The sequence below is a fragment of the Bombina bombina genome, chromosome 5 (genome assembly GCF_027579735.1).
Source record: "Bombina bombina isolate aBomBom1 chromosome 5, aBomBom1.pri, whole genome shotgun sequence".
NCBI lineage: Eukaryota > Metazoa > Chordata > Amphibia > Anura > Bombinatoridae > Bombina > Bombina bombina.
Window position 1 is genome coordinate 535,015,764 of NC_069503.1, and position 27,115 is coordinate 535,042,878.

The 27,115-nt window shown below is 37.9% G+C and overlaps 1 long non-coding RNA gene across 2 annotated transcripts; it reads left to right on the forward strand.

Moving 5' to 3' along the window:
* The first annotated feature begins 1,073 nt into the window (after positions 1–1,073).
* LOC128659417 (uncharacterized) lies at positions 1,074–26,871 on the forward strand. Of its 2 annotated transcripts, XR_008402376.1 has the most exons (7): positions 5,311–5,441; positions 7,104–7,288; positions 11,801–11,869; positions 12,138–12,207; positions 17,373–17,515; positions 20,554–20,655; positions 26,693–26,871. It is a non-coding gene; the product is annotated as an uncharacterized LOC128659417 (long non-coding RNA). The 2 variants fall into 2 exon arrangements; XR_008402375.1 differs by lacking the exons at positions 5,311–5,441; positions 12,138–12,207 and adding an exon at positions 1,074–1,143.
* The last annotated feature ends 244 nt before the right edge of the window (positions 26,872–27,115 follow it).

The window sequence follows — 27,115 nt, forward strand, 5'->3', positions numbered from 1 at the left end:
TTGTCTCTGTGTCACGTACCCGCTGAGCGTAGCCTGCCACGGCTTCACGATGGTCGGTGAAAGCGCTTCCAAACTGGTACTCTTTGCTCGGCTCTCTTGGGCCTAGAGCCTGTGACTGGCGGTTAGCGTATACACGAAGCATACACGGAGCAAACGCTAGCTGCGCGCCACTCCGATGTTACCGCCCACCGGATATCCCCCCGACTAAACATTGGGTATTTCTAAACTCAGGACAAAATTTAGAAACTATTTAGCATGGGTGTTTTTTGGTGGTTGTAGATGTGTAACAGATTTTGGGGGTCAAAGTTAGAAAAAGTGGTTTTTTTCCATTTTTTTCTCATATTTTATAATTTTTTTTTACAATAAATTATAAGATATGATGAAAATAATGGTATCTCTGGAAAGTCCATTTAATGGCGAGAAAAACTGTATATAATATGTGTGGGTACAGTAAATGAGCAAGAGGAAAATTACAGCTAAACACAAACACCGCAAAAATGTAAAAATAGCCTTGGTCCCAAACGGACAGAAAATGGAAAAGTGCTGTGGTCATTAAGGGGTTAAAAGATTGAGTGCACTCTTTTTGCCTGTCCCTTTATGACTATGAGTGTGCAAGGTTGCGTCTGTTCACATATTGCATATTGTGATCTGTCCCTTTAAATGCTGTGGACACTGTGTGTGTGCATCTATCACTTTAAGACTGAGTGTGCCTACTGTAATATGTCCCTTTAAGACTGTGTAGTGTGTTAGAATTATCATTTTACACCCAAAATATGGTTCCCCTTTTTGTTTCTGCAGTATTGTTGTTAGTAGCCTACGTTTACCCCCCCCCCCCCCCCCCCCCATACCAATTTCTCAAGTAAAATGCCATAAAGCCAAGAAAATAATTTAGAATGCTAACTTAGATATAATGTAATGTCTTTCAATCTGCTAGAAAAACATACTAACATAAAATGATGTTTCATCAGAAATTCGCGTTGCAACATGCAGTGTTACATATAAATAAAGAATGTTTAAAAAAAAAAAAATCTGATTTCTGATTGGTTGCTGCATGTCACATGATCACATGGAAGGTTACATACAGAGGCAGACGCTACAGGAAGGCAGAAATTGCGCCAAAATTTGAATGAGAATTTACTACTGGTGAGTTTTGCAGCAGTGTAATACTTTGCTACAATGTGGCACATGATGTTATTGTGTGTTTTGCATCATTTATTCAGAAGTTAAAACAAACTTTTCCTGCAGATTTATGTGAATAAGTGTTTATGTCTTGCCTGTTTGTTATGCCTTATAGTTTGTGTTTAGCTTACACTGTAGAAACATTTAAAGGCATTGCCTACAGTAAAATGTGTTAAACTCTATGCATTTGTTCTTACACGTTTGCAAAAGATTTCTTGAAGTTTCTTTTAGTTGTGTTGTGTAGTATTGACTGGATATGTAATTGAGATTACAAATAAAATAGTGATTTTAGTGATTAATCTTTAAGTAAATTAGCTACTGCTTTGTAGTTAAAACAAATGCATTGTACTAAGTTAATGGACTGTGTATTGTGTGTGATAACCTAATTAGGCTATTAGTGGCAGCTGTTTGAAAAGGCAGCTTTTTTTTTTTTAAAGGAACATTCTGGACAAAATTTAAATGCACCTAGATAAATGACATCTTGGAATACATTTGTATATTTTTACAATATAAATGTATTGGCAAACATGCTCCTAGTAAGTTATCACTGTTTTACTGATATCATTTTTCTGTGCATGTGAAGCATAGCTAGATATTCTCACTTCACCAGCTTTTTAAATTACTGCAGCCGCTCAGAATGCGAGTGGAATTTGTATCATGTCAGCAATTAACAAACTGAGTTTTATAACCAGATGCAAGTGTTGTGTTTAAAATGCTGATGCACTGTGCATACTTAAATACACTTTTGAAACAGCTTTAGCTTTTATTAGAAATGTTTTTGCCAATACATGTATATTCAAAACTGAAATGTATCTATAGGGATTTCAATTTTGTCTGGAATGTCCCTTTAATATATATTTTTTTTAAATCTTCTGTTAAAAAATGTAAACCTTTTTAGTGTAAGAAATCTGTCTATAAAAGTCTCTAGAATTATCCAATAGAAATAACCAAAGTTAAAATAAATGGTTGTATTACGCATATCTATATTGCCTTCTAGTAAATTACACTATTTTTAAAGAGATATAAACCCCAAGAAATGTATTTACTGATTCAGGCATCTGCAGCTCTACATAGCAGATAATAGTGCTGCCCTCTAATACTCTTGCAAATGGATAACATTCTTGCAAAACTGCTGCCATATAGTGTTCCAGAAAATGACTGGCTCCTAAGCATTACATCCCTGCTTTTTTATAAAAAGATACCAATAGAATGAAGAAAAATTAATAAAAGTAAAACTAAAAGTTGTTTAAAATTGCATGCTCCTATCATGGAATACAAATTTGGGGTTTCACATCAATTTAAATCCATTCAGTAAAGTTCATACTGTTTAAAGGGACACTAAACCCCAGAAAATAATTTCATGGTTCAGATAGAGAATACAATTTTAAACAACATTCCAATTTACTTCTATTTTCTAATTTGCTTCATTCTTTAGATGTGCTTTGTTGAAGAAATATCAATGCACATGAGTAAGCCAATCACACAAGGCATCTATGTGCAGCAACCAATCAGCAGCTACTGAGCCTATCTAGATATGCTTTTCAGCAATGTATATCAAGAGAATGAAGCATATTACATAATAGAAGTAAATTAGAAAGTTGTTTAACCTTTCTATTTATTTAAAGAGACAGTAATATCAAAATGTTATCAAGCTTGCTTTGTTCTCTAGGTATCCTTTATTGAAGAGTAAAACTAGGTAGGCTCATAAGAGCTCAGGAGTGTGCACGTGTGTTTAGTACTCTATGGCCGCAGTGTTTTGCAACATTGTATAACAAAGCTACAAATAATGCTACAAAATAAAATATTGCTGCCAAAGAGTACTAAAGATCTGCACACTCCTGAGTCTACCTATTTTTACTCTTCAATAAGTTACCAAGAGAACAAAGCAAATTTGGTAAAAGAAATTAATTGGAAAGTTGTTTAAAATTGCAGGCTCGTTTTAAATCAAAAGTTTAATTTTGAATTTACTGCACCTTTTAAAGGGACAGTAAACATACAAAATGTTATATAATTTTGCACGTGGTGCAGAATTATATAACATTTTAGCGGCAGCGTTCTAAAACTAAAGCATTTGCAGATTTTTTTATTTCTATGTTGGACTCTGCTCAAGGTTCTACTTGTTGCTCAAAAGTGCTTCACGTGCACGCTGTCTAGTCACAGCGCGCCCGATCGTGCCATAGAAGTGAATGTAGCTTGCTACCAGATCAGAGCGGGAGCAAGCTACATTCACTTTTTTATGGCTAAAGAGTGGTTTGCTGAGGTCTTGTGTTCTGCAGTTTAGAACAAAGCTGTGCTGGGTCACATCTACTTTATACCATGTTTAAAGGGACATTATAGTCAAAATTAAACTTTCATAAATTGGTGTGTAATTTTAAACTACTTTCAATTTACTTTTTATCAGATTTGCTTTGTTCTCTTGGTTTTCTTAGAAAGCTAAACCTAGGTACGCTCATGCTAATTTCTATGCCCTTAATGGGACAGTCAACACCAGTATTTTTGTTGTTTTAAAAGATAGATAATCCCTTAATTACCAATTCCCCAGTTTTGCATAACCAACAGTTATTATACACGTTTTACCTCTGTAGTTACCTTGTATATAAGCCTCAGCAGACTGCCCCCTTATTTTAGTTCTTTTGACAGACTTGCATTTTAGCCAATCAGAGCTGTCTCCATGGTAAATTCACGTGCATGAGCTCAGTTATCTATATGAAACACGTGAACTAATGCCCTCTAGTGGTAAAAAACTATCAAAATGCATTTAGATTAGAGAAGGCCTTCAAGGTCTAAGAAATTAGCATATTAACCTCCTAGGTTTAGCTTTCAACTAAGAATACCAAGAGAACAAAGCTAAATTGGTATTAAAAGTAAATTTGAAAGTTTTTTTAAAATGAAATGCCCTATTTGAAACATGAAAGTTTTTTTTTTTGGACTTGACTGTCCCTTTAAAGGCCACCTCTTATCTAAGATTGGCAAAAATGCAAGTCTGTTAAAAGAACCCAACTAAGGGGGCAGTCTGAGGCTTAGTACAAGGTGATCACAGAGGTGTTTTATTTTTATTTATATATATATATATATATATATATATATATATATATATATATATATATATATATATATATATATATATATATATATATATATATATATATATATATACACACACACCGCATATGCCAACATAAGTCGACCAATACGTAATATCAAAATGTGGCACTTGCCGGTTCCCGGCCCACTTTGCAGAGATGGGACACCAGGCTAATCAGCTTAGGTATCTAATAATAGACAGTGCCCCCAAGAGACTTAGGGGGGGAGATAGGCAGAGGGACTTACTAAACCGAGAAGCAAAATGGATTTGGCTCCTCAATACTTTACACCCTAAAGCAGTGATTTTTAACCTTTTTTTTGCCGTGGCACACTTTTTTACATTAAAAAATCCTGTGGCACACCACCATCCCAAAATTTAAAAAAAAATCACACATTGTAGCCTAATACAGCATATATATATATACACATACACACAAACACACACATACTGTATGTATTGTGCTGTTATGCCATGCCTCCTACAAACTACCCCTGCACTGGGAGTAAAAAACAAGCAAAGTTTAAAAAATATGTCAAACTATTGTCAGTCTGCCGTGGCACACCTGAGGATCTCTCACGGCACACTGGTTGAAAAACACTGCCCTAAAGGGTTAAACAGGGAGTTTGACCTTTTACCATTGATATAATAATTATGTAACAAACAAATTAGTCACCATTATCAGTATAAACTATAATGGATTTAATGTATGCTTAGATATTTATGCTTGATGCAATAATGTTTATATGGTTGGTGACTTGCTACAATTGTTTTTAATAGGTGGTCCAGTTCTTTCTAGGGATGCAAAGGGTTAAAATGATGTGTTGACTTTTTTCTTTTTTCACAGGATATGTGATGTGAAGTACCTGTTAGACACACCCCTGCTCTGTAATTGATCACATGTTTTATGTTGGACCCTTTATAAAGGGTGTGTATGTCAGTTGTTAATTAGCTTGAGAAAGGGGCAGGAGCCCCGAAACATTGCTCTAATAAAAGGTTCAGCCTTTTGAATTCGTGTGCTACCTTTATTTTCTACATATATATAAACAGTTGGTTATGCAAAACTGCGGAATGGGTAATAAACAATAACAAATCTGGAGTAGGCTGTCCCTTTACGTAGAGGTTAACGAAAACCTGTGTAAACCTATCCAGCAGAAGAAATTACACTCCAAGTGGGGAGGTAAAAAAAAAGCATTAAAATGTTAACTTACAATTGTTCTTAATATTGGGTTTTGGCTTACAGAGAAAATATAAAGTATGTGTGTACAGAAAGTGATATATTAAGGCTATCTGATTTCCGTCCATGCTCCACCTATCTTGATGGGTTGTGGTTTCAAAGAACAAACCAACTATTTCAAATTCAAAAATAAATCTAAAATATCTCAACATTTTATACATTTTATAACAAGTCATTAGAAACACATTAAGGGGAATATAATTTTACAATATCTTGTCCTTTTAAAGGAAACACCACACTGTTTTTGTGTCATAAGTGTGCTTGTTCCACAATATCTAGGGGACGTAATCATTTCTGTAACCTAGGGCTCTTACCCCCCCCCCCCCCCTTCTCTTCAAAGTGTTGCAAATTATTTAAAGGGACATGAAATCCAAAAATTTGCTTTCATGATTCAGATAGATTTCAATTTTAAAAAATTATCAAATTTGCTTTGTTCTCTTGTCTGGTTCACTACATGTGCTGACATTTAGTGCTCTTACTAATGTATAACATTGTTGTGAAACTGTTGTTTAAAGTTGTATGCTCTCTAGCTGAATCAGAAATGAAAAAGGTTTATGTCCTTTTAAGCCAGCTCTTCGCTTTGCAGTATTTTTCGGAAAGCCTTGCTTACAAAATTTGCTTTTTGGCCTATTTTGTGAGGATCAGAGAAACACAATTTCTACTCCAAAAGTATTACACCAGCATCGCACGTACATGGCAGTAGAACAAGCACTCAGTCTGATATGTGGTATATGTTAGATCTGATAATCCTTGTGCAAAGAAGCTCTCTGAGTAGCCCAGCCTGACTGCTGCTTGTTCTGGGAACCGCATCCATTTAGTATTAAGCCTGCTACCTGGGCTTCGTAACAAAAACCTTGAGCCCCCTCTCCATTTTCTGTAAATTACTTCTGAACCTGCTATCCTTGAACTCATGACACCTATTTCTTATGAAAAATACCTTTTAGCCTCAACTATATTAAGTCCCTTTAATATACTTAAAGGTTTCTAACCTCTCTCCCTCCTCTACCCTAAGCCAGCGATGGGCAACTTCCTAATGCATAAGACCACCGATCAATATTTTTGGTGCAGAATTTTTTCAAGTTTGATATGTACAGCTTTTGTAATTAAATGCTTAAAGAATCATAAACGTGCATAAAGAAAATGCTCTATTGTGTCTAGCATTTTATTATACTATCGCCTGTAGCTATGTGCTTACCAGAGGAGCAATGCACTACTGGGAGATAACTGAGCAAATCTGGTGAACCAATGACAAGATGCACACGTGTGAATCTACCAATTACCTCCTAGCCTACAGCAGTGCATCACTGCTCCTGAGCCTACCTAGTTAAGTGTTTCAATAAAGGATAGCATTAAAAAATGAAGTCAATTTGGTTATAGAAGTAAAGTGTCCTAAAATTGCATGCTCTATCTGAACCAGGAAAGTTTAATTCTGACTTTCATGTCCCTTTAATTGTCGATATATTAAGATATATGCCCCTTTAAAAGAATAGAGGATTACTGACTGTAAAAAGGCAACTAGTGTATAAAGAACTTTGTAGGTTTTATCTTTCATGACATTGGTAACTGCTCTACAAACCTAAAAGCTTTTTGTTTTTTTCTCAACAGATTTTACGATGTGAGGAGAGAGGCCATATTGTGAAAAGAGCTCACTTCACCTTAGATGTTTTCGCAAAAGAAATGCTATCACTAGATGATGCCCACTCAATACAATAACACGGTGTGGTGTATGATATGTACTACAAAGTTTGCGTAGAAGTGGAAGACCACAAGCTTATCGGTACGACTTACAGGTAAGGACAGACTAAAGCTACTGTTGCCTTTCCTATGTCTTATGCTTCAATGTTGTGAACATGTCCTGATTGATCAATTCTTCTACCTCTTGTTCTGATTTGCTGCTTGAATCAGACAATCCTGCTACAGACGATATGAGACCTTGATGAAACAATTATCTGGAAATCTTTCAGTTTGTATTTGCATAAGCAAACAGACTTTCAATTATTTACCGTTTGGCTCTTCCGTATGTTACAGAAGCCCAACCTTGATGGATGAGCTACATCAGCTCATCTGAAAAGACTTCAGTTTGTGTTTGCATCAGCAAACAGACTTTCAATTTGATCTACCAGGCATTTTCTTTGCCCGGTGCTCATGGCTTGAGCGCTGACCCAGTGTTAATGTTTACTTCATGTGCTATCTCTCTGAGCCTAAGGGAAATAGTTAGGGATATGTCTTCTCAACATGGTCTGCAGGTAAACATTTCATTCTGTGACTGCCAACTGTGTTCATGGGCTGTGGGAGCAGAGTGCGGCTGTTCCCACATTCTGTGGTCATGGGAAGTGGAAGCAGAGTGCAATCGGTTCCTTTGGCCATGCATAGTTAGGGAAATTGCCTTTGGCACACTTTTTCCTTGTGTGATGATGTCATAGCATGTGTTGTGAATTCTTAGCATTTGGGTAGGTAGTACCCAAAAGATAAATGATCTCCCCCTACATTCACTACCATTTGGATCTTCAGCGTGTAACAGATGACCGACCTGGATGGAAGAGCTACAATAACTCCTGAAAAGACTTCGGTTTCTGTTTGCATCGGCAAACATACTTTCAATTACTACTACTACTATTTTTCACTTCATTCTTGTTTTGCACGTCTGCATATACAACTGTGGAAAGGATTCCTACAGTTCTTCATTGCTTCAAATAAAGAATTATTTACCGGTTGGATCTTCTGTATGTTACAGAAGCCCAACCTTGATTGATGAGCTACATCAGCTCATTTGAAAATACTTCAGTTTGTGTTTGCATCAGCAAACAGACTTTCAATTAGATCTATCAGGCATTTTCTTTGCCCGGTGCTCATGCCTTTTATGGCTTGAGCGCTGACCCAGTGTTAATGTTTACTTCATGTGCTATCTCTCTGAGCCTAAGGGAAATAGTTAGGGATATGTCTTCTTAACATGGTCAGCAGGTAAACATTTTATTCTGTGACTGCCAACTGTGTTCATGGGCTGTGTGAGCAGAGTGCGGCTGTTCCCATATTCTGTGCTCATGGGAAGTGGAAGCAGAGTGAAATCGGTTCCTTTGGCCATGCATAGTTAGGGAAATTGCCTTTGGCACACTTTTTCCTTAAGTGATGATGTCATAGCATGTGTTGTGAATTCTTAGCATTTGGGTAGGTAGTACCCAAAATATAAATGATCTCCCCCTACATTCACTACCATTTGGATCTTCAGCGTGTAACAGATGACCGACCTGGATGGAAGAGCTACAATAACTCCTCTGAAAAGACTTAGGTTTGTGTGTGCATCGGCACACATGCTTTCAATTACTACTACTACTTTTCACTTCATTCTTGTTTTGTATTTCTGCATATACAACTGTGGGAAGGATTCCTACAGTTCTTCATTGCTTCAAATAAAGAATTATTTACCGGTTGGATCTTCTGTATGTTACAGAAGCCCAAATTTGATGGATGAGCTACATCAGCTCATCTGAAAAGACTTCAGTTTGTGTTTGCATCAGCAAACATTTCATTCTGTGACTGCCAACTGTGTTCATGGGCTGTGGGAGCAGAGTGCGGCTGTTCCCACATTCTGTGGTCATGGGAAGTGGAAGCAGAGTGCAATCGGTTCCTTTGGCCATGCATAGTTAGGGAAATTGCCTTTAGCACACTTTTTCCTTAAGTGATGATGTGATAGCATGTGTTGTGAATTCTTAGCAATTGGGTAGGTAGTTACCAAAAGTTGCATGGCCCCTCCGTTTCCCCCCTCCATTTGTCTGTATATACCATCACTTTTCACTTCATTCTTGTTTTGCACGTCTGCATATACAACTGTGGAAAGGATTCCTACAGTTCTTCATTGCTTCAAATAAAGAATTATTTACCAGTTGGATCTTCTGTATGTTATAGAAGCCCAACCTTGATTGATGAGCTACATCAGCTCATCTGAAAAGACTTCAATTTGTGTTTGCATCAGCAAACAGACTTTCAATTAGATCTATCAGGCATTTTCTTTGCCCGGTGCTCATGCCTTTTATGGCTTGAGCGCTGACCCAGTGTTAATGTTTACTTCATGTGCTATCTCTCTGAGCCTAAGGGAAATAGTTAGGGATATGTCTTCTCAACATGGTCTGCAGGTAAACATTTCATTCTGTGACTGCCAACTGTGTTCATGGGCTGTGGGAGCAGAGTGCGGCTGTTCCCACATTCTGTGGTCATGGGAAGTGGAAGCAGAGTGCAATCGGTTCCTTTGGCCATGCATAGTTAGGGAAATTGCCTTTGGCACACTTTTCCCTTGTGTGATGATGTCATAGCATGTGTTGTGAATTCTTAGCATTTGGGTAGGTAGTACCCAAAAGATAAATGATCTCCCCCTACATTCACTACCATTTGGATCTTCAGCGTGTAACAGATGACCGACCTGGATGGAAGAGCTACAATAACTCCTCTGAAAAGACTTCGGTTTGTGTGTGCATCGGCAAACATACTTTCAATTACTACTACTACTTTTCACTTCATTCTTGTTTTGCATTTCTGCATATACAACTGTGGGAAGGATTCCTACAGTTCTTCATTGCTTCAAATAAAGAATTATTTACCGGTTGGATCTTCTGTATGTTACAGAAGCCCAACCTTGATCGATGAGCTACATCAGCTCATCTGAAAAGACTTCAGTTTGTGTTTGCATCAGCAAACGGACTTTCAATTAGATCTATCAGGCATTTTCTTTGCCCGGTGCTCATGCCTTTTATGGCTTGAGCGCTGACCCAGTGTTAATGTTTACTTCATGTGCTATCTCTCTGAGCCTAAGGGAAATAGTTAGGGATATGTCTTCTTAACATGGTCTGCAGGTAAACATTTCATTCTGTGACTGCCAACTGTGTTCACGGGCTGTGTGAGCAGACTGCAGCTGTTCCCATATTCTGTGGTCATGGGAAGTGGAAGCAGAGTGAAATCGGTTCCTTTGGCCATGCATAGTTAGGGAAATTGCCTTTGACACACTTTTTCCTTAAGTGATGATGTGATAACATGTGTTGTGAATTCTTAGCAATTGGGTAGGTAGTTACCATAAGTTGCATGGCCTCTCCATTTCCCCCCTCCATTTGTCTGTATATACCATCACTTTTCACTTCATTCTTGTTTTGCACGTCTGCATATACAACTGTGGAAAGGATTCCTACAGTTCTTCATTGCTTCAAATAAAGAATTATTTACCGGTTGGATCTTCTGTATGTTACAGAAGCCCAATCTTGATGGATGAGCTACATCAGCTCATCTGAAAAGACTTCAGTTTGTGTTTGCATCAGCAAACATTTCATTCTGACACTGCCAACTGTGTTCACAGGCTGTGGGAGCAGAGTGCGGCTGTTCCTATGTTCTGTGTTTTTTGGGAAACGGAAGCAGAGTGCAATTGGTTCCTTTGGCCATGCATAGTTAGGGAAGTTGCCTTTAGCACACCTTTCTCTTCTGTGATGAGCTAATAGCATGTTGTGAATTCTTAGCAATTGGGTTGGTAGTAACCAAAAGTTAAATGGTCCCTTTAATTTACACTTCATTCTTGTTTTGCACAACTGCTTATACAGTAGTGGAAAGTTTTCCTATGACCAGGTATAGTTAGGGAAGTTGCCTTTTGGCACACTTTTCCCTTATGTGATGAGCTGATAGGATGTGTCATGAATTCTTAGCAATTGGGTAGGTAGTCACCAAAAGATTAATGGTTCCTCCATTTTATTTTCGATCTCTGAAATCTTTTTCATCTGCTACATGAATTTTACTTGGTTTTTGTTTAGCAAGTCGAGCCTTTCAACTGTGGAAAGGACTCGTACAGTTAATTATTGCTTTAATTATGTGAGGTGTGTGGGCATATCTGTACGCATGGGCATGTTTGAGTGCATGGACATGTGTGGGCACGGTCGCCGTCATAGGGGTGGGCATGTGCATATTTGTGGGCGTGGGAATGTGTGGGCATAGTCATTTGTGGGCATGGTCATATATGTGGTCATGGTCATATGTGTGTGCGTGGGCTTGTGTGCACGTTGTCATGGGTGTGGTCATGGGCATATGCGTGGGCATGTGTATAGTATTTATGTATGTTTTCCTAACACTAAAATTCCACAAATCAAAATGTGCTTTTTGTTCAACTGCTTAATCTATTGTTCAAATGTAAAGACTTTTGTTTACTTTTCACGTCAATGTTTTTTTTCATGCAGATATAGAAAAGGCAACTTTAACTTTGTACATTTGATGCGCCTAAAGTATCAAGTTGTCTGGCTTCTTACGCTAAGGGTTTTTACCTCTTTATTTTCCAGATTGCAGAGAACTTGATCAAACGCCTTCATGCAACTATTCCTTGATGGGAGCTTGTGACATCATGCCAAGTAAGAATGAGCTGTTGACAGGGTTCCATATTCTTAAAATGTCAATGTTTACACGTTTTCTTTAAAATGGTCAACACACTGACCACATCAGTGACTTATTTTTTATCTTGTGTATTGTGTTAGCATTGGAACATAATGTGGTGGTGCAGATGCTGATGGTTCTAGCATTCTACTTTTTTAGGGATTTTGTTTGTTTTAAAGGACAAAATAAAATGCTACCCCTCTATAGAAAATAAGGGTTGGTTACTCTGTTTTTCTTTTTCTACAGGTCCCTGTCAGAAGTAGGGTGAATCTGTCACACCTGAGAAGCTGTTCCTGCCCTGCAGCTGGATCCACAGGTAAGTGCTATTGCCTTCTAGAGTTATTATCATTTATTTGTATAGCGCCGACAAATTCCATAGCGCTGGGTACAATGATAGGGGTATACAATGACAAAGATTTGTGATAAAATACAAAACATAACAAAACTAAACAAATCTAGTACAGGAGGAAGAGGGCCCTGCTCCAGAGAGCTCACAGTCTATAGGTTTAGGGTGCAGAGACATAAGGTTGGGGTAGCTTGTTAAATCTGTTCTATTTGCAGCATTAAGTCAGGCAGTTCATGTACATGTATTAGTTTGGTTCAGATGCGGAATGGAGGAGAGATGGTCAGACTATCTGAATAGGTGAGTTTTCAAGGATCGTCTGAAGCTATACAAGGTTGTAGACAGTCTAATGAAGCGGGGTAGAGAGTTCCAGAGGACAGGAGCAGCACGTGTGAAGTCTTGGAGGCGGGAGTGGGACATATAGATAACAGGAGTGTAGAGATGTAGGTCCAGAGGTTGATCGAAGAGGACGGGATGGGGAATATTTCAGGATAAGAGAGAAATATAGTTGGGAGTTAGACTGTTGAGTGCTTTGTAGGTTAGGGCTAATACTTTAAATTGTATTCTGGAATGTATGGGGAGCCAGTGTAGAGACTGGCGGAGCAGCTGATGTAGATCGTTGACTTAGGTGGTTGGAAGGAGCCAGTACTTTGGAGGGTTAATCCTCTGTGGACAATTTAATAGGACAAATTTCTCCTTTAATTATGGGGGTATCAGTTAGGCAGCTCTGCAGGGCACTGAAATGCTTAGGAACTCAAGGGGTTAATGGTTTTATCCCCTGTGTATGAGGATAGCTTGAGAGGTTTTAATTGGGCTTATGGATTTATTGTCCTAATAGTGTTCTGTGCATTTGATTAATAGAGGGACCTAATTATTTATGTATTTGTGTAGCGTTTTCACTGTGTGAGGATTACAGTTGCACCTTTTCATTAGGGAAATTGCGCGCTGTCTAGTTTGTCAGTTAGTACTTGGAGTGTGGCGCATCAGTTTTCCCTATGTGATCACGTTATCCCTCTCCGCTCTTCCATTTTGGCTTCACTGCAGGCTGGGAGAGCGGAGCGTTTCTGCATTTGCTCAATTGTCTGAGTTGAAGAGATCTCTTCTTTAGTTTTACTAGTGGGTTCCTGGTCACCGTGTTGGTAAGTTTCCTCAGTGGATCTGAGGTATAGCGGTGCCTTATATTTTTTTTCTTATTACTAGAAGTCCAAATTACTATAATTATTCACTATTTCCTGGAGGTTTATTATTGTAACCTAGGACATTTTTATAAATGTATAAGGTAGTTCTTGTTCTATTTTTATTGGTCTTAATTAATGTTGGGAACTTTTTCTAGTAAGAATACAAGGATAAAGCTCTTGAATTGTATTTTGACAAATGTTTGTTGCTTGGAGGCTCAGATTATTCCTCCTGTGCAGTTCTGCTCCACATGTTTAAATAAAACACTGTCTAAAATAAAGATTCCCTCTCAGAGCCATCAGCCTCTCAGGATAATGTTGACCGTGCCATGCTTTCTCCTCAAACGTCTCAAGCTTTAGTGGTTTCACATGCAGAGCTCTGCGTTACCTTTTCAACCTGTTCCTGGGGGGGTATATTTACCAGGAGATTTTGCTGCACAACTAACGTCTGTGGTTTCTGCAGCCATATCTGCCTTACCTATTGCTGGTAAGAGGAAGTCTAAGAACGTATCCAATTCTAAGAGTTCTGATTCCGCCAAGGCTGCGTTAGTCAGTCTGTCTGTTTATCTGAGGAGGATCATTATGAGGGAAGAGATCTTCAATTCTGAAACTGCAGTTGCTAGTACAGCAGATTCAGAGTAGGTTAATATTAGATTTAATCTTGAGCACCTCTGTTTACTCTTGAAGGAGGTGCTAGCTACTTTGGATGACTCCAACTTTACTGTCGCTGAGACTCCTTAGAGGTATAATAAACTTTACAGAGTTTAACGTCAAACCTTCATCTGTGGAGTTTTTTTCTATTCCAGACCGCATGTCGGACATTTATAACTCATGAATGGGAAAAGCCAGGAATTCCTTTTTCCCCGTCTCCTATTTTTAAAAAGTTATTTCCTGTTGCGCACAGTGACTGACCTGTGGTGCACGGTGCCTAAGGTAGAGGGTGCTATATTCACTCTAGCCAAGAGAACCACTATTTCTCTTGAGGATGGTTCCTCTTTTAAGGACCCTATGGATAAGAAACTGGAAGCTTACTTAAGAAAGATGTTTCTTCATCAGGGTTTGCCCGTATTGCGACAGTTGCTGGTGCAGCTTCTTATTGGTGCGACTCCTTTACGGACCTAATTTCGGAGGAGACTACTATAGAGGAGATCCAGGATAGGATCAAAGCTCTAAAGCTGGATAATACCTTTTTATCTGTGACGCCAGCATGCAAGTTGTTAGGCTGGGAGACGAAATTTCCAGTTTCACGGTTTTAGCTCTCAGGGCTCTGTGACTAAAGTCTTGGTCTGCGGATGTAACATCCAAGTCAAAACATCTGTCTTTACCTTTTAAGGGCAAGACGTCATTTGGTTTGGCTGAGATAATTTCCGAAGTTACTGGTGGAAAGGGATCTTTCTTACCTCAGGACAAGAACGGTCGCCAGAATTCTAATTTTTCGTTCGTTTCGCAACTTCAATGGACAAAAGCCTTCCTCCTCTTCTTACAACTTGGAGCAGTCCAGGACTTCAAAGAGGTCCTGTCAACCTTGGAATAAGAGGAAACAAACCTTCCTCTAAGTCAGCATGAAGGGGCCGCCCCGATCCAGTCTTGGATCAATTAGGGAGCAGGCTTTCCTTTCGGCAGGCTTTTATCCGCAATGTCCCAGATCCTTGGGCTGTGGAAGTAGTATCCCAGGGATACAGGATAGGGTTCAAGTCTTGTCCCCACAGGGGCATATTTATCCTGTCAAGGTTATCTGCCAACCAGGTGAAGAGAGAGGCCTTCTTGAAGGGCCATGCTACCCAAATGTTGAAACACTTAAAAGTGATGCAGCATAGCTGTAAAAAGCAGACTAGAAAATATCACCTCAACATCTTTATGTAAAAAAGAAATATATTTTACCTCAAAGTATTCACACCCCATTGTAAAGAACTTTAAGCAGCAAATCAATATGCCTGTCCCAGGATAGGCAAGGGAGTGAGCCTCGTGCACACTCATGTTTCCCTATTCAGTTTAAGAAAGTCTATGAAATCTCATGAGATCACAGTGAGAGTTCATGACCACAGCGCTGCTGATGCTGATTGGCTGCTGTTCATTTCTTCCTATTTTTCTTTATTTTCAGCTGCAGCTGGGAACATGCAGATACTGATATAAAAATCCAGTATAAAACGGTTTAAAAACTTAGAAGCTCTGTTGAAAAGGTAGCTGGAAAGTCCACTGCAAGTGGGGAATAAGACACTCCCCCCTCCCCCTTCTTTTGCATATGAAAATACCCTTTACACAAACAGGAGGAAGCTGGAGTAAGTAGCTGACGGTATTCTCATAAAACTTTGGGGCTTGGTTAGGAGTCTGAAAATCAGAGCAATGTTATTTAAAAATAAGCAAACAAAAAAAAAAACTTTATGGGCTATATAAATAGATTATCTACAAAACATTTATGCAAAGTAAAAATGAGTGTATAATGTCCCTTTAAAGGGACATTCTAGTCAGAATTAAACTTTCATGATTCAGATAGTGCATGCAATTTTAAAAAACTTTCCAATTCAATTTGCTTTGTTCTTTTGGTATTCTTATTTGAAAGCTAACCTAGGTAAGCTCATATGCGAATTTCTAAGCCCTTGAAGGCCGCCTCTTATCTGAATGTATTTGAGTTTTTCACTTCTAGAGGACGTTAGTTCACTTGTTTCATATAAATAACATTGTGCACACGGCCGTGGAGTTATTTAAGAGTAAGCACATTTATTGCCTGACCTGCAAGTCTGTCAAAAGATCTGAGATAAGGAGGCAGTCTTCAGAAGCTTAGATGCAAGTTAATCGTAGGTAAAAAGTATATTTCTATAACAGTGTTGGTTATGCAAAACTGGGGAATGGATTAGAAAGGGATTATCTACCCTTTTAAACAATAAGAATTCTGGAGCAGTCTGTCCCTTTTTTAAAAGAGCCATAATAAAAGATTCTGTTTTGTAGATGTACAATATTTTACTAACACATCAAAAGCTAATGGCTTTTATTTTGATTAAGCAACTACAAGTATATGAAATCGTTAAAGGGACAGTATACACCAATTTTCATATAACTGCATGCAATAGACACTACTATGAAGAATATACACAGATACTGATCTAAAAATCCAGTATAATTTGTGTTACAAACTTACTTAGAAGCTCCCAGTTTAGCACTGTTGATGAGGTAGTCTGGGACACTCACTGTATGGGGCTTGGTAGACAAAAAATGCAGATACTTTTCTTTGTTTAAAACATAGTGCTGCTGGTCTCATAATAGAAAATGAGCACCTACTGCAGGCAGATCTGCAGACAGAGGGTGTTTTTTGGTAGCCTTGGAGATGTCAGCTTGCAGAGAAGGCCGATTGGTTGCCAGTGCACCAGAATTCTCTAACACTGCTCAGTTTCTGAGCATGGATGAATAAACCAGACAGTCTGCTTATGAGCAGGTGTACATAGGTCATACGATTGGCCTGCTTATTGGTCTTTGAAAGTTGATTTCAGAGGGCGCTGGAAAGCTTATAAATTTAAAAGGCAAATAACTTAAAAATGCAAAAAAAAAAGTAATAATGGATGTTAATTATAAATATGTAAATGTCAAGTTAATTTTTTTTAATGGTTTTTGTTCCCAAAATGACTGTTCTTTTTGAGTCCAAAAACTTTCTGTATAGGTTGGGATACCACAGGCTAAATCAGCTATTTCAAATGCCAAAATAAGGGTATAAACTAGCTACTTGTAAACAATTCAATGCACTCCAGCAGGTAAAATAGATAATTTTGAACAAATTAAAGGGGAGAACATCTTTTTGAGTAAACTGTCCCTTTAAGTATGTATGAATATTTTCTCTCACAGGCTAAAGAATGGTTTCTCAAATTATTATCACTTTGTATACTGTTGCCATATCCAGACTACCTCTGCTAGGTTACTTCTCTAATTGGAATCTAGAACATAGATGTATTAAGTCTGTTTTGTCTCTTCTAGTTGGCTTATTTGGAATATCTGTCCAGTTAAAAAATGGCTCCAGCGGTTAGAAACAGGTGATGGCATGGCAGAATGGCTTTATGGAAACTTCAAGCATATGACAGCTTAATTTTCTTCCACAAGGCTGTGAGACCAGTTTGCAGGTAAGTACAGGTTATTAATATGTAGGTGTCACATGGTCACTGGCAGATGTTATAGTGAGCTCTCTGCACATGGTGGCAGCTGTAGTTTGCGGACACTAAGAGCAGTCCGCGGCTGCTCCTGGTGCCCGTGACTACAGCTGTAAAGCTATGGTGGGGTGTAAACTGTTTCTGAAGCCTCTGGACATTTGACTAGTCTAAAATAATTAATTTCTACCCCTAGGATTATATTTTATTTCCCCCTATTTTCAAAGACTGCTTAACAGCATAATTTTATTCTCTCCCATAAAACCCAACATGGTCACTGGCAGACGTTACAGTGAGCTCTCTGCACATGGTGGCAGCTGTAGTTACAGACACTAAGAGCAGTCCGCACCTGCTCCTGGTGCCCGTGGCTACAGCTGTAAGGCTATGGTGGGGTGTAAACTGTTTCTGAAGCCTTTGGGCATGTATAGTCTAAAATAAATTACTGCCTTTAGCATGGCATTCTCCCCCCCCCCCCTTATTTTCAATGGCTGCTTAACAGCATAATTTTACTTTCTTCCCTCCTGATAGTCCCAACATGGTCACTGGCAGACGCTACAGTGAGCTCTCTGCACATGGTGGCAGCTGTAGTTACGGACACTAAGAGCAGTCCGCACCTGCTCCTGGTGCCCGTGGCTACAGCTGTAAGGCTATGGTGGGGTGTAAACTGTTTCTGAAGCCTTTGGGCATGTATAGTCTAAAATAAATTACTGCCTTTAACATGGCATTCCCCCCCCTTATTTTCAATGGCTGCTTAACAGCATCATTTTACTTTCTTCTCTCCTGATAGTCCCAACATGGTCACTGGCAGACGTTACATTGAGCGCTCTGCACATGGTGGCAGCTGTAGTTTGCGGACACTAAGAGCAGTCCGCACCTGCTCCTGGTGCCCGTGACTACAGCTGTAAATCTATGGTAAACTGTTTCTGAAGCCTTTGGACATGTACTAGTCTAAAATTAATTACTGCCTCTAGCATGGCATTTAATTCTCCCCCCCCCCCCTCCCTATTTTCAGTGGCTGCTTAACAGCATAATTTACTTTCTTCCCTCCTGATAGTCCCAACATGGTCACTGGCAGACGTTACAGTGAGCTCTCTGCACATGGTGGCAGCTGTAGTTTGCGGACACTAAGAGCAGTCCGCACCTGCTCCTGGTGCCCGTGACTACAGCTGTAAATCTATGGTGGGGCGTAAACTGTTTCTGAAGCCTTTGGACATGTACTAGTCTAAAATTAATTACTGCCTCTAGCATGGCAATTAATTCCCCCCCCTCCCTATTTTCAGTGGCTGCTTAACAGCATAATTTACTTTCTTCCCTCCTGATAGTCCCAACATGGTCACTGGCAGACGTTGTAGTGAGCTCTCTGCGCATGGTGGCAGCTGTAGTTTGCGGACACTAAGAGCAGTCCGCACTTGCTCTTGGTGCCTGTGACTACAGCTGTAAAGCAATGGTGGGGCGTAAACTGTTTCTGAAGCCTTTGGGCATGTATAGTCTAAAATAAATTATTGCCTCTAGCATGGCATTTTATCCCCCCCTTATTTTCAATGGCTGCTTAACAGCATAATTTTACTTTCTTCCCTCCTGATAGTCCCAACATGGTCACTGGCAGACGTTACAGTGAGCTCTCTGCACATGGTGGCAGCTGTAGTTTGCGGACACTAAGAGCAGTCCGCACCTGCTCCTGGTGCCCGTGACTACAGCTGTATGGCTATGGTGGGGCGTAAACTGTTTCTGAAGCCTTTGGGCATGTATAGTCTAAAATAAATTACTGCCTCTAGCATGGCATTTCATTTCCCACTATGTTCAATGGCTGCTTAACAGCATAATTTACTTCTGTCCTGTTAGACCCAACATGATCACTGGCAGATGTTACAGTGAGCTCTCTGCCCATGGTGGCAGCTGTTTTTTTGGACATGTGGAGCAGTGCGTGCCTGCTCCCTGTGCCCATGGATACAGCTGTAAAGCTATGGTGGATTGTAAATTGTCTCGATGCCTATGAGCATGATAATTTTAAAATAATTTAATTGCCTCTAATATAGCATTTTCATTTTCCCTTATTTTTCAAAGTAAAGTTTGTGACTTTATAATCTATATTAAATAAAAATAGCCTATGCATTTTCTCCTATTAAAGTACTTTTTAAGCCCATCATGGTCATTGGCAGACGTTGATGTGAGCTCTCTGTCATGGTGGAAGCCGTGCTTGTGGACACTTGGTGCAGTCCGCACCTGCTCCCAGTGCCCATGAGTACAGCTGTAAAGCTATGGTGGATTGTAAATGGCCTCTGAAGCCTTTGGACATGCAGTAAAGATATAATAATCCCTAAATATATCAATGTTTTAATAACAATTATACATTATTTCCATTAACCTTTATATGACCACTTTAAAAATGGCGTATCGCTCCTTTTCATAGTACTCCAAGGACCCTTGTCTAGTTTTCCTACATGTCTGCTTCACACATGCTATATCGAAGTAACTCCTCTTTGGCAAAGATCTCTTTTCTCCATATATGTTCATTAGCAGTAGGTACAGTAAACTGTCTTCATAGCAGCTGTGTCTTTGGGAAGTGGAAGCAGAGGGCCCCTGCTGAAGCTACCCAAGGCTAGTTATATACTGTGGTACATTACAAGTTTGTCTCCTCAGCCTTAGGTCATTCTCCCCATCATATGTCCCATGCAAGCCCAACCCAGAAAATGCACAGCTAACATTCATGGTAAACTCTATTCTGTTGCATTTATTATTGCTCCCTTTTTTATACTTTTTTTTTTATATTTGTTGCATTTATGAAATTATGATATGGAGCGACTGTTAGGCTGTAGTTTTGAAGCATTTGGTCATATAACTAACCACTTAAACCTATAAATCTCCTTATATATTGTACAGCCCAGAATATAGACCATAACACTTTATGTTCATATTTAATGTTTGAGTATTAACTATAGGCAAGGTAAACTTATCACAATGTCCTATTTCTTACGTTAAGTAGTATGTATTTCCCCCCCCCCCCGTATCTGCAGGTGATGCTAAAGTTATCAGATCTACAGCACCTGTTGACATACAGCCAACACGTGTCTAGTTCATTGTCAAAAGAAATGTTTGTGCCTCTCTTGTTACAACAGGTAAGAGTTAAATTGTTGTAAAGACCTTAAATTCATAGTATTTGAGCCGTTTCCTGTATAACAGTAGATTATTTTTGTTGCATTATTATTTTAGTATAATTAGTGATAATAGTCAAACCATGGCGTTTTAAGACTAACAACCCTGCTTACTGTGTGTTTAACACGCAAGTTGTCAACACAAAGTAGAAGCACTTTGAACCAGCAAAGCAGTGCTGGTCCCAATTGGTAGCACTAGTTTAACATCTGAGCGACTGGTGCTATTGATTGTATCTGCTTGGGCTAGCAGTACTCTGTGCGACTTTAAACGTCTCTTAACCCTTTACAGGTGCTAAACACCTAGCTTTGGAGCATGTAATTTTACCACACTAATGACCCTGTAATGTTGTCCACTTGTCCTTGCATTGTCTTTCTGTGGTTTGACTGCACTTTTTAATTCCAATATACTTTTATCCTTAAAGGAATAGGGAAAGCAGTTGTTAGTCCTAGGTTATATCTATCTTTTAAAGGGGCATTACATAGTATTTTCTGGGGCAATATATAGTTTTTTTTTTGTTTTGTTTTTTAAGACCAAACAAAATGTTTTATCTTCTTAATAAAGATTGGCCTGATCTCAGAGCCTAGGAAGCTTTTTATTAATGTAAATGTTCAATGTACTTGCTTGCACATGGGATCATAACAGCCAGTGGTAAAAAATAAACTTAAATGGATTGGATAGTGATATTTTAAACAACTTTCCAATTTTAATTCTGTTTTGCTTAGTTCTTGTGGTATCCTTTTTTTAAAAAAGTCTACACCAGAATTTTTATTGTATATAAAAAATAAATAGCTTTATTACCTATACTGCCAGTTTTGTATAACCAACACTGTTATATTAAATAATACTTTTTGCCTCTGTAAACTGCCCCCTTATTTAAGTTCTTTTGACAGACTTTGCATTTTATGGGCACACTCTGGGGCTTTTCAGCCGACGGCTTTATTCTTCAACAAAGGATACCAAAAAGAACAATGCAAATTTGGTAATAGAAGTAAATTGGAAAGTTGTTTAATTATATACAGTAGCTGAATCAAGAATGTTTAATTTACAAGTCAAGCATCCTAGAGCTACATTTTTTAAAACCATGTTCAAGTTTAAATATTACTGTATTTTCTTATGTATTGTAATTTTATTTTTGTCTGTGTCCCTATGTCCAGTGTTAATTTTGACGGAAAATTTCTATTTAGTCTTAGTTTTAGTCTTTTGACTAAAATGCCATTTTAGTTTTAGTCGTATTTTAGTCATCTGAATTGTTTTAGTTTTAGTCTAGTTTTAGTCGACTAAATCTCCAGTAGATTTTAGTCAATTAAATCTCCAGTAGATTTTAGTCGACTAAAATCTAAGGGGTTTAGTTAAAGTGTAATGCATTATTTAAGCATTTCTCTATAATTTGCAAACTGATTATATACCCCAGGAGTAAACATAACACCTGTTATTATATATGGTATTAAGGTTTAAACATGCAATACAGACACAGATTTAGCCGGTATGATATGTAACATCTTTATTAAACTTAAAATTAAATAAAACCAAGTTTCATAAACAAACAGAAGTGCAACTTTAAAATATAAAAAAACAAACTGTATTGGCTGTATTGCACATATTACCCAATACAAAAACTTTAACAGTTCTCTGTTAATAATTAAAACAAGTATCAAGTAACTCAACGCAACAAAAAGTTTGTGCAGCTAGCACAGGCACAGCATAACTTAAACCCATACTGGTGGGTTATGCTTATTTCTATAGGAAGAATCAATTAATTGTTCAGATTCGAAAATATTTCGGAAACGATATTAGCACTGCTCTAGAACTTCCAAACTCATTATATACTCCTGGAGTAAAGGTTTATTAACCTGTTTTTATTTATGTTATTAAGGTTTGAACATGCAATACAGATTTAACTGTTGTGGTATATAACATCTCTTTATCTTAAAATTTAATAAAATTAAGTTTCGTAAATTTGACAAAAGAGCAGTAATTAGATATGTATTGATTATAACGCCTTGCATGAAATGTTTTTGTCAGCAAATTTTGATTTAGTTTTAGCCATAGTATTTGACTAAAATGTCATTTTGATTTAGTTTTAGTCATAGTCTTTTGACTAAAATGCCGTTTTAGTCGTATTTAAGTCATCAGAATTTCTTTAGTTTTATACTCATTTTAATCTAGTTTTAGTCGACGAAATTAACACTGCCTATGTCACTTTTGTTATATACCGTATATAATTCTTTATTTATAAAGCGCTAACAGATTCTGCAGCGCTGTCCATGGGTACAAAGATAAAAGTACAATATAAAATACACCAGACAAAGTTTAACAAACAAATACAGGGGGAATTGAGGGCCCTGTTCCCGTGGGAACTTACAATATAGATGGGTAGGAGGGTGAGAAACAGGAGGTTGGGACTGCAAAGGTGAGAATGATGTTAGTGTGCAGTTAGATGAGGGCAGCAATTAGGCAAGTGGAATTCATTTATTACTGATTTGGAGATAGGCTTCCATGAACAGAAAGGTCTTTAGGGAGCGTTTGTAGGAGGAAAGGTTAGGGGAGAGTCTGACAGCTCTAGGAAGTGCGTTCCAGAGGGTTGGTGCCGCACTAGAGAAGTCCTGTAGTCTAGCATTAGAGGAGGTGATGGTAGAAGATGCAAGGAGCAGGTCATTGTTGGATCTTAGGGGGCGGACAACACAGACTTCACTTGCATTTTTCTGCAAACATTTCTTTCTATGCATTTCAATCTGGACTGATTTAGACAGGAAGATCTTGTTACTTTGAAATCTGCTCGATAGCTCAGGTCTGGTTAAAATTATTAATTTCAGCTCGCTTGGCTTTGCTGCAACACAAGCAGACAGCTCCACCTACTGGCTATTTTAATAAATGCACTGCTTCTCAATGCTTTTCTATAGCAATCACATGACTGGAAAAAGGTTATTCTGAAACGGTGTAAATTGAACCGTTGTAAAACGAGGGCCACCTGTGTGTGTGTGTGTGTATATATATGTATATATACATTGATAAAAAGCCTACTGCCCATTAGGGATGGGCGAATATGTAAATTTCTGAATTTGAATGTTAGAACGAATGTTATTACCAAAATTTGAATTACAAATCCGAATGTTGATACTAACGAATATTCTTAGAAAATCTATAATCAAATGCTACAGTTTTCGAATGTCACTTTCGAATTTGAATGTTTATAATTGGATCGAATGTCCACATTCGAAATTTCGAATTTAACATTCTATTTAACAAATACTATTCAGAAGCTCAATAGTTCATGTGTTAGGGAATCTAGTAAATTGATACATAATAGATAGAAACATTTGAATTGATATATTTGTATTTCAATTGAATATTGCATAATTTGAATATTACATTTAAAGAAAGCATTAGAAATACTATTATAAATTCGAATTTTCCTAAACAAATATGTTCGAAAGTAATCGTAAAATTCAAAACCGAACATTCAAAAATCGAATGTTATATAAACATTTGAAATTTGAATGAATATGTTAAAATTTGTTTCATTTTTCGAATGTTGCAAAACATTCGCCCATCCCTATTTATGTAGGAGAGGGTTATTTTAAATACCATAATGGTGTCTGTATCTGACCTTTCTTGCGCAGTTCTTGACATTTTCTTAGTAATACATTTCACCATGAAATCTTTATCTAAACTTTTAGATGTGTTGGCAATGTTGCTTAAAGGACCACTCAATGCAGTAGAATTACATAATTAAGTACATAATAAAGACGATGCAATCGCACTTAATCTGAATTTCAGATAAGCAGTAGATTTTTTTCTCCCGTTTTCTTGTATCATGTGACCGACCTCAGACAATCACAGACTAGTATACGTATACCCTGTGAGCTTCTGCACGTGCTCAGTAGGGGCTTGCTGCCCAGTAAGTGTGAATATAAAAAGACTGCAAAATTTGATAACTTAAAATTCCATGCTCTTTCAGAATTATAAGTTTATTTTGACTGGAGTGTTCCTTTAATTCTGTATTAGAACGGTTTCAGATCTTAAGGAGTTGTACATTTAAAGAGAAGTAATATCCAAATGCTAAATCATTTAAAAGTGATGCAGCAGATCTGTAAAAGGCTTAAAAGAATCATTTAAAAGTGATGCAGCAGATCTGTAAAAGGCTTAAAAGAAAATATACACATTAGTATCTCTGTAAAAAAATGAGTTACCTCTGTCTTTGGTAGCCCTATCCTATTATAGACCAAATGTAAGCATCTGTAGGCTTATCCCAGGACTAGCGAGGGATCATGCGCCTTAGATGTCACCTTATTTCCGTTCTCAGTTTTTTATATATCCCAAAAGATCACAGTAAAGAATGAACTCGGCACAGATGATGCAGATGACTAAAAGTGGCTTTTTTTTTTAGCAAAAACATACATCTTTAAATAACTTTCAAATTGACTTTATAATATACATTTTGTGCTTCATTCTCTTGGTATCCTTTATTGAATGAGCAGCAATGCAAAACTGGTAGCTAGCTCCCACACATTAGTAAGCCAATAACAAGAACTATATGTACAGCCACCAATCAGCAGTTAAATCCCAGCTCCTAAGCATACCTAGGTATCCTTTTCAACAAAGGATACCAAGAGAAATAAGCAAATTGGAATGTTTAAAATTGTATTCCCTATCTGAATCGTGAAAGGGGAAGAAAATGTGTTTCGTCTTCCTTTTGATAACTGCTAACAAATCAGTTAGCAATCCGTTGTGCACCAAAATACTTTTTGTTTCATGGAGGAGTTGCTTTAGGGCTAAATAAGAATTTGTTGAGTAACGCCACTTTAACTGTGATACTAAAAAAACAATTTTAATCAATTGCACTCTAAAATAGCCATCCCTTTAAAGTGAATGTAAATTTTGATGCTTAAGTGCCCGTTTTTTTTAAAATTTGATTAAAAACAGGGGCACTTTAATTCATCAAAATTTACATTTCACTACTGTTTAACTTTAAAATTGACAGCAGCTCCAGCTTCCTCCGGTCGTCGCAAGCAATTTCTGATGTCAAAAATGATGGATAGGTCATCCTCCAATCACAGCTCCCCCTCCCCTCATTTTAGACCCAGGAAGAGGCTTTAACCATCAAAATTTACATTTCACTACTGTTTAACTTTAAAATTGACAGCAGCTCCAGCTTCCTCCGGTCGTCGCAAGCAATTTCTGATGTCAAAAATGATGGATAGGTCATCCTCCAATCACAGCTCCCCCTCCCCTCATTTTAGACCCAGGAAGAGGCTTTGCAACGGGTGGAGGAAGCTGGAGCTGCTGTGAAGATTAAAAGGTAAGTTTTTATTTTTTTCACAACAGGAGTGAAATCTAAATTTTGATGAATTAAAGTGCCCCTGTTTTTAATCAAATTTTTAAAAACCGGGCACTTTAGCATCAAAATTTACATTCACTTTAATAACTGCTGACAGTTCTACTTGATATGCATGTGTCTAATTCAATTTAACATTTTGTGAATGAGTTGCTCAGTCCTTTAAGGACCAGGAATTTCAGACAAAAACTTACCCAAAAGACCAGAGCATTTTGCTCCATTTAAAAAAAAAGGGGCTTTTTCTTTTTTCTTTCTGCAGTGTAGGTTGTGTGCTCGCGTACACACATCTCTCTTACCCTCAAAATAGTATCCGCCATCTATATATAAATATAAACAAGCCTTTTCTCTAGTGGGACATGCAATCCAGAAACTGTCAGCGAGACTGCTGCAGAAAGAGCCCAGGACAGTAGCGTCCTTAAGGGCTAAACAACTAGCGCCATACAGGGGACGGCGCTGTTCGTTAAAGGGTTTAAAAGAAAAAAAAATGCATATTTCTAAATAAGTTGATACCCATTGTAGGTGTTCCCTGAATTACAACCCATTTAAATTGATCCTGTTGAAGAGAAAAGTGTACACCATTTCTACTGTATGCTATGCTCTAGGGTTTGTAGGAGGAACTTGAAATTTTGTTCTGTATTCTCACTTTTTTAATTTTTATTTTGCAGGTGTTTTCCAGTTGGAGTACACGTGTGTGTTTTGTGTAACTGCTGCTCTCATAACTCGATGTACGCGTGGAAAGGGATTGTCCTTGGCATTCCTGTTTGAACTATAAACCTGGCTATTTAATACAATGCTATTAAAGTGTTTGATATCTGTTCTATTAATAAAGTTGTGACTGATCTTACATTGTGTTTATAGTTTTTTTTTTATTGATATGGGTATGCATTAAAGAGATGATAAATCCTACGGTTTATGAAACGCTAGAATTTACCATCACATAAAATAAAGGTGACCATCCTTCAGTTTAAAATTTTTTTGCCACAGGCTCAGTGCTAACCTAAACGCCTCCGGCCATCCACAACACAGCTCAGTTTTTCAATATCACATCTATTGACTAAGGTGGAAACGTTTTCATTGAAAAAAAAAGT